This window comes from Puma concolor, chromosome D1 (genome assembly GCF_028749965.1).
Source record: "Puma concolor isolate L17-30 chromosome D1, mPumCon1.1.hap2, whole genome shotgun sequence".
NCBI lineage: Eukaryota > Metazoa > Chordata > Mammalia > Carnivora > Felidae > Puma > Puma concolor.
In genome coordinates, this window is record NC_141676.1 from 85,463,846 (window position 1) to 85,471,959 (window position 8,114).

Sequence of the window (8,114 nt, forward strand, 5' to 3'; positions counted from 1 at the left end):
CCAGTTTACAGTGCATTGGTGAAGAAAGCAAGCAATAGCTCAGGTCTGTCTAACAAAAGGAACAGCACTTGCTCTCACAAAGCCTCTTGGAAGAGATGGTAGTGTTCTGCCAGCACTTTGAGGGCCCTCCTTGTAGAGACTTCTGATGATCCCACTGAATTGATGGAGGAAACAGAACTCAAGAAGAGTGGGATCTTACAAGGGAAGGGCCGAATCTGAGGATACAAACACCCCCAACACTACACTGGTATTTCCACTTGTGTGATTTGGGCCAGGCCTGCACATTATTGCTCCCCCAGAGTTATTACAGGTTGAAATGAGGCACATGGGAAAGAATACCATCTGCCACACCTGGCCTGAAAACAAGCGAAGTTAATATCACATTCATAAAGCTCTGGGGACTGCTTCTCTGATTTTCCCTCTCTGAGCTAGGAGTTTTTGATGAGGAGATCAGCCCCCACCTCCAATAAGAGAGTACTTCAGGTCAGTAGTAGAGAAAGGAAATCAATGTTCAAAGAATAAAAGGATCATTAATGTTTTATTCCCCTGGATAAACAGTATGAAATCCTTATTGATCTTAAATATGTTACTGGACAAATGTACCTTTCAAAAAATGGCCTCTTAGAACTTTGTTCACTGATGATACAGTTTATCTTCCTCTCACCTGCTGGATATCACAAGGTCATCGCTCTCCAATCTGAATGACCCCAGGGGAATTCTTAGAGAGGTTTCAGATTAAACTTTTATATGAACAAAAGCCTGTAATGGCCATGTGTGTGTGATGGTCCCCAGCATCAGGTTGCTGAGCATACTCCTTTCCCCTTCTTCAAATGCAGTTCTGACAAAGACAAAGCCTTACTTTAATCCTGATTATGTTTTTCCCCCGGCCATAACACATTATCCGATAAAGTCTATCTATGTAAAAATAATTTCTAGAGGGCTTATTTACTCAGGACCTAAGGAAGACAGCAAAAACATCTGTTGAGAATGCTCAAGCCCATCACCCCATAATAAGAAATACATGAGTTGATTCTACAAGGTCACATGCAGCAGCTAGCAAGACACACTGTGGGTTTGGTGTTGGCCATCAGCCTTCCCTCTAAGTAAAATACTTATTATATTTATCAGAAGCTCCCATATGGCCCTGTGTTGGGCAGGATACTCTGCACAGTCTGCACTGTGCTGGCACGGCCTCTCCTTTCCTCTGTTTCTACCAACGCACATACCCAAAGCTTACCTGTTAGTGCCACAGTTTGACCAGCTGGTTATCAAAGGCTTCTTCTCTGTAAATGTCACAGCTTCTGTCTTTCCATAATGAGCACCCTAAATTTGTGCCCGTGGTCTCATCCCACTTGGGTTTTCTACTGGCCCTTAGCGAGAGCGACCTCCCCCTCCCACCTTTCCTCCTCCTGCTTACTCCTAGATGATCCAGAGTAAGAGAGAGAAGAAGTCAAATCTAGATATGGATTTACTACTGGAAATAAGACCTGGGGCAGGTCGCTTTAGTTTCTCAGAGCTTCAACTTCCTCATCTTTAAAATCAGGATAATTACATGTACCCTCTACCTTATCCCCATGATGATTTGGAGAACTAAAGAACATTGTCTATATTAACAACTATTGTAAAGACATTAATTACGATCACCATGGGTATTGTCATTGAAAGATGTGAATTACCATAATTTTTTTCCTGTGGAAGTCATATCTGATGACTGAGATAAGGCCTTCGAGGACCTTGACCTATGGATCAGGGCTTGGGAAATTTTACTATCATTGTAAGCCTCATTCAACAGCATGTATTAGGTTCCCAGGTATTTTGGACAAAGCTAGGCAGAGATCAAGTGAAGAACTTCTATCCTCGAGGAGATTAGTATTTGGCCCTGTGGTTGTACAGGAGCTACTCTTTCTGATGAGATTAATCATCATATAATTCAGGTGTGCTGGAAAAATCTGAACCTCAGAATAACAGAACTCCAGTCTCCACTTTCCATCAAGAGATCTAGAACAACCCAGCGTGACAATGATGCTGGTCCAGCTGCTGGCACAGAAGTGATGGCCAGCTCAGCAATGAGTCCTTGGAAAAGCTCTCCTCCTTGCCTGTTTCACCTACCGCAGCCTCTAACTCTGGTATCTTACTATCGCTGTCTCAACAAACGGTCTGCATTTAGACCCTTTTCTCAGGCCTTGATTTGGGGGAAAACTTAGACAAGACAATGACTAGAGTGTTATGAATTTGGACTCCAGCTGCAGAAAAGAGAAGGCTCAAGCCATTAGAATAGGTGAGTTGTCAGATACAAAAGAGAGATCAGGAGACAGACTCTGAATAGACTTTTGGGAGAAATCTTCATATATAGGGCAGGAGAGGAAAGGATTGTGCTGGTCCTGACAATGTAGTAAATAGACCTTACAAGAGAGATGCTGGGGCCTTTGGGTGCCTGACAGATTGGTGTGGCTTCTCTGCCTAGGAGGCTGGAGGGACAGCCCAGGCAGTCTGGCTCCTCTGGAATTTTGCATTTCATTCAAATAACTGATCTGGAAAACAGGGTCTGGTCACTAACTAGTTCCCTAGTGTTTCTTTAAAAAATACAAAGCACTTTCTTCTACTAAGGATGTTCCTTACCCATAATATCAAGAGATAATAACCAAAAGGGAAAATCCAAAGATTTAACAGTAATGAAATAGAAGTCTTTGAATCTAAATACATAGAAGACTTGGTTCTCTGGCGTTTCTACTCATGCCTCAATCCCATAATCCTACCACTTTTCATTCTCCAGACAGGTCTCTCCAGTAGTGGTGAAAAGGAACCCCTGGGAAGTGGAAGGTGGCAGAAAGATGTGATATCACAGAGACAGGGAGAAGGGCTGCCAGAATAAAAGGCAACCATCATCGTCTGATCATGCAGAGAGGCTGAAGGAGGAGAAGGTGGAGGAAATGCCACTGATCCAGCATTTCAGTCTTTGGTGACATTTAAAAAAACAGACACCAGAGGGTGCAAAGTTGAATACTGGAGAGATGGGAGGGCCAGAGAGAGCACCAAAATCAGATAAACTGGGAAGTGAGTGAGAGGGAATAGCAACCAGGTGTAAGGGTGTGTAGCAGAGATTTTGTAGAGAAGAGGGGCCTGGGAGTGTGGACGTTAACTCTTGTTTAAACTGAATATATCATATTTTGCTAGGACATAAAAGTAATTTCTTGTTAATTTAAGTGTTTTAAACATAGTTATATATTTTTATTCTTCTTAGAAAAAAAGATTAGAGCAGAAATCAATGCTATCAAAAGCAAAAAAAAAAAAAAAAAAAAAAGTAGAATGACCAATGAAACCAGAAGCTGGTTCTTTGAAATAATTAACAAAATTGATAAACCACTAGCCAGTTTGATCAAAAACAAAAAGGAAAGGACCCAAATAAATAAAATCAAGAATGAAAGAGGAGAGATCACAACCAACACAGAAGAAATAAAAACAATAATAAGAGAATATCACAAGCCAATACACCAATAAAATGGGAAATCTGGAAGAAATGGACAAATTCTTAGAAACATAAACTACCAAAACTGAAACAGGAAGAAATAGAAAATGTGAACAGATCATAACCAGTAAAGAAATTGAATTAGTAATCAAAAATCTGCCAAAAAAACAAGAGTCCAGGGCCAGATGGCATTCCAGGGGAATTCAACCAAACATTTAAGGAAGAGTTAACACCTATTCTGCTGAAGCTGTTCCAAAAAAAAAAAAAAAAAAAAAAAAAAAATAGAAATGGAAGGAAAAACTTCCACACTCCTTCTATGAAGCCAGCATTACCTTGATTCCAAAACCAGACAGAAACCCCACTAAAAAGGAGGACTATAGAACAATATCCCTGATGAACATGGATGCAAAAATCCTCAACAAGATATTAGCCAACTGGATCCAACAATACATGAAAAAAATTACTCACCACAACGAAGTGGGATTTATACCTGGGATGCAGGACTTGTTCAATATCCACAAAACAATCAATGTGATTCATCACTTCAATAAAAGAAAGGAAAAGAACCACATGATCCTCTCAATAGATGCAGAGAAAGCATTTCACAAAATACATCATCCTTTCTTGATGAAAACCCTCAAGAAAGTATGGACAGAAGGATCATACCTCGAAATCATAAAATCCATGTATGAAAGACCCAATGCTAATTTCATCCTCAACGGGAAAAACAGAGAGCTTTCCCCCCAAGGTGCAGAACGAGACAAGGATGTCCACTCTAGCCATTGTTATTCAACATAGTATTGGAAGTCTTAGCCTCAGCAATCAGACAACACAAAGAAATAAAAGGCATCCAAATCAGCCAAGAGGAGGTCAAACTTTCACTCTTTGCAGATGACATGATACTCTATATGGAAAACCCAAACGATTCCACCAAAAAACTTCTAGAACTCATCCATGAATTCAGCAAAGTTGAAGGATATAAAATCAATGCACAGAAATTGGTTGTATTCCTATACACCAACAATGAAGCAGCAGAAAGAGAAATCAAGGAATCGATCCTATTTTCAATTTCACCAAAAACCATAAAATACCTAGGGATAAATCTAACCAAAGAGGTGAAAAATCTATACACTGAAAACTATAGAAAGCTTATGAAAGAAATTGAAGAAGACACACAAAAAAAGGAAACATATTCCATGTTTCTGCATAGGAAGAACAATTATTGTTAAAATGTCAATGCTACCCAAAGCAATCTACGTATTCAATGCAATCCCTATCAAAATAACACCAGAATTCTTCACAGAGCTAGAACAAACAATCCTAAAATTTGTATGGAACTATAAAAGACCCCAAATAGCCAAAGCAATATTGAAAAAGAAAACCAAAGCAGGAGGCATCACAATCCCAGACTTCAAGCTGTATTACAAAGCTGTAATCATCAAGACAGTATGGTACTGGCACAAGAACATACACTCAGATCAATGGAACAGAATAGAGAACCCAGAAATGGACCCACAAACATATGGCCAACTAATCTTTGACAAAACAAGAAAAAATATCCAATGGAATAAAGACAATCTCTTCAGCAAGCGATGCTGGGAAAACTGGACAGTGACATGCAGAAAATGAACCCAGACCACTTTCCTACACCATACACAAAAATAAACTCAAAATGGTTTAAAGACCTAAATGTAATACAAGAAGTCATCAAAATCCTCGAGGAGAAAGCAGGCAAAAACCTCTTTGACCTTGGCCACAGAAACTTCTTACTCAGCATGTCTCCAGAGGCAAGGGAAACAAAAGCAAAAAATGAACTATTGGGACCTTATCAAAATAAAAAGCTTCTGCACAGTGAAGGAATCAATCAGCAAAACCAAAAGTCACTGATGGGATGGGAGAAGATATTTGCAAACTGCATATCAACTGGTGAGTATCCAAAATCTATAAAGAACTTACCAAACTCAACACCCAAAAAAACAAATAATCCACTGAAGAAATGGGCAAAAGACACAAACAGACACTTCTCCAAAGAAGACATCCAGATGGCCACCCAACACATGAAAAAATGCTCAGTATCACTCATCATCAGGGAAATACAAATCAAAACCACAATGAGATACCACCTTACACCGGTCAGAATGGCTAACATTAACAACTCAGGCAACAACAGTTGTTGGTGGGGATGTGGAGAAACAGGATCTCTTTTGCACTGTTGGTGGGAATGCAAACTGGTGCAGCCACTCTGGAAAACAGCATCAAGGTTCCCCAAAAAATTAAAAATAGAACTACCCTATGACCCAGCAATTGAACTATTAGGTATTTATCCAAGGGACACAGGTATGCTGTTTCGAAGGGGCACATGCACCCCCAATGTTTATAGCAGCACTATCACAATAACCAAAGTATGGAAAGAGTCCAAATGTCTATCGATGGATGGATAAAGAAGATGTGGTGTATATATATATATATATATATATATATATATATACATATACTCCATTGTATGTATGTGTATATATATATATATATGTATGTATATATATGTATATGTATGTATATATATGTATATATATATGTATGTATATATATGTATATATATATATATATACACATACATACAATGGAGTATTACTCAGCAATCAAAAAGAATGAAATCTTGCCATTTGCAACTATGTGGATGGAACTAGAGGGTATTATGCTAAGCGAAATTAGTCAGAGAAAGAGAAATATCATATGATTTCACTCATATGAGGACTTTATGACACTGAACAGATGAACCCAAGGGAAGGGAGGCAAAAATAATATAAAAATAGGGAGGGGAACAAAACATAAGAGACTCTTACATATGGAGAACAAAAAGAGGGTTACTGGAGGGGTTATGTGATGGGGGATGGGCTAAACAGGTAAGGGGCATTAAGGAATCTACTCCTGAAATCATTGTTGCACTATATGCTAAGTAACTTGGATGTAAATTAAAAAAAAATAATAACAATGATGATGAGAAGAAGAAGAAGAAGAAGAAGAAGAAGAAGAAGAAGAAGAAGAAATTTTTAAAAAGCCATTCAGCAAGGAGGAGAAAGATGTGGAAGATGCAGGAGAGAGAGGGTCTATCTGGGGAGGGTCAGCCAAGTCCTTGCTCACCTCCTGCCAGACCCAGCAGTCTCCAAGTGGAAGAGATGTGTCTTGTTCTTCTTCATCCACACTATGCATCCCCATCACCTAACAGTGTGTCCAGCATAAAGTGGGTAGTGTGCAAATAGTTGCAAATTAAAATAGGAGGCAAGAAAGGGAAATGAGGAATGGAGAATTTGAAATACAAAAGAAGGGAAATGGGAGTTTCCATGGAGTAATCTCAACTTTCTCAGTAGAAAAGGAAAATGTCATCTGCTCAAAATGAGACAGATGGAGGGGCGCCTGGGTGGCTCAGTTGGTTGAGAGACCAACTTCAGCTCAGGTCATGATCTCATGGTTTGTGAGTTCGAGCCCCGCGTCGGGGTCTGTGCTGACAGCTCAGAGCCTGGAGCCTGCTTCTGGCTCTGTGTCTCCCTCTCTCTCTGCCCCTCCCTCACTCATGCTCTGTCTCTCTCTGTCTCAGAAATAAATAAACATTTAAAAAATTTAAAAAAATGAGACAGATGGAGAAAGCACTAGAAGGTTAAGTAATGCGGAGAGGATGTAGAAATGCCTCTGAAAGCAATATGCTGCACAGAGCTTCCCAACCAGGGGGACCAAGGCAGATCTATGTGCCATGAGTCTGTGAGCACCAGCCATGAGGGCAGAGTGCCGGGTTGGCCCTTGCAGTCCCAGGAAGCCCAGAGGAGATTCTCAAAAGCGGTTCCAAAACTCACAGGACATGGGGCACATGCCATTCAGTGTGATGCTCTGAGTGTGGCTGAGGAGGTTCTAGGTCACACGCACATCTACTCCAGCAGCCCCTGCTTCTGGTTGACAAAAGGGCCCACAGGAGAATCTGTGCTCCTGTCACCCAAGGACACCATCCGCAGCCAAGGTATAGCCAATTGTGGTGATGGTTTCTGGCCAGTGCATCTGTAGGCAAAGGGCCCATATGTATATGTCCACATAACATTTATGGCCGATATGTCCTTCAGTGGTGTCCAAACTGGCTGCTCTAAAAGTGTATGCACATTCATTATTTTGAAATACTTGATATGAAAAAGGCCAATAAGAAATCCATTTAAGTTATTATAATAAATTCCAACATTACTTTTGTCAGTGAAAGAAAAGGAAGAACTGTTTGAGCCTTTAAATATAATTTTAGATGTTGTAAATTTTTGAGTGGTTGTAAAAAAATGGTTTTAAAACTTTTATTGCCTACTTGTGTGAACAAAGTTTCCAGTCAATGGTGCCTATCAAGAATCTGAACAAATTATCACTAAGTCTGAGACATAAATTGCCTTGTAGCTATTTTAAGCATCAAAATTGATATATAAAAAAAGTTATGTTCATGGAAACCAGTTCAAGTTTTCATTTAAATTTTGTTATGAATTTCTAGAACTCTTATAAAAATTATTAAATATCTTCCTTAGAATTGTATATTTTATCATTTCTCATCAGCTTTAACATAAAAAAAGAATGTAATGGATATTTTCACCATGTGCCATATAGATACCACCAAATGCCCTCCAGG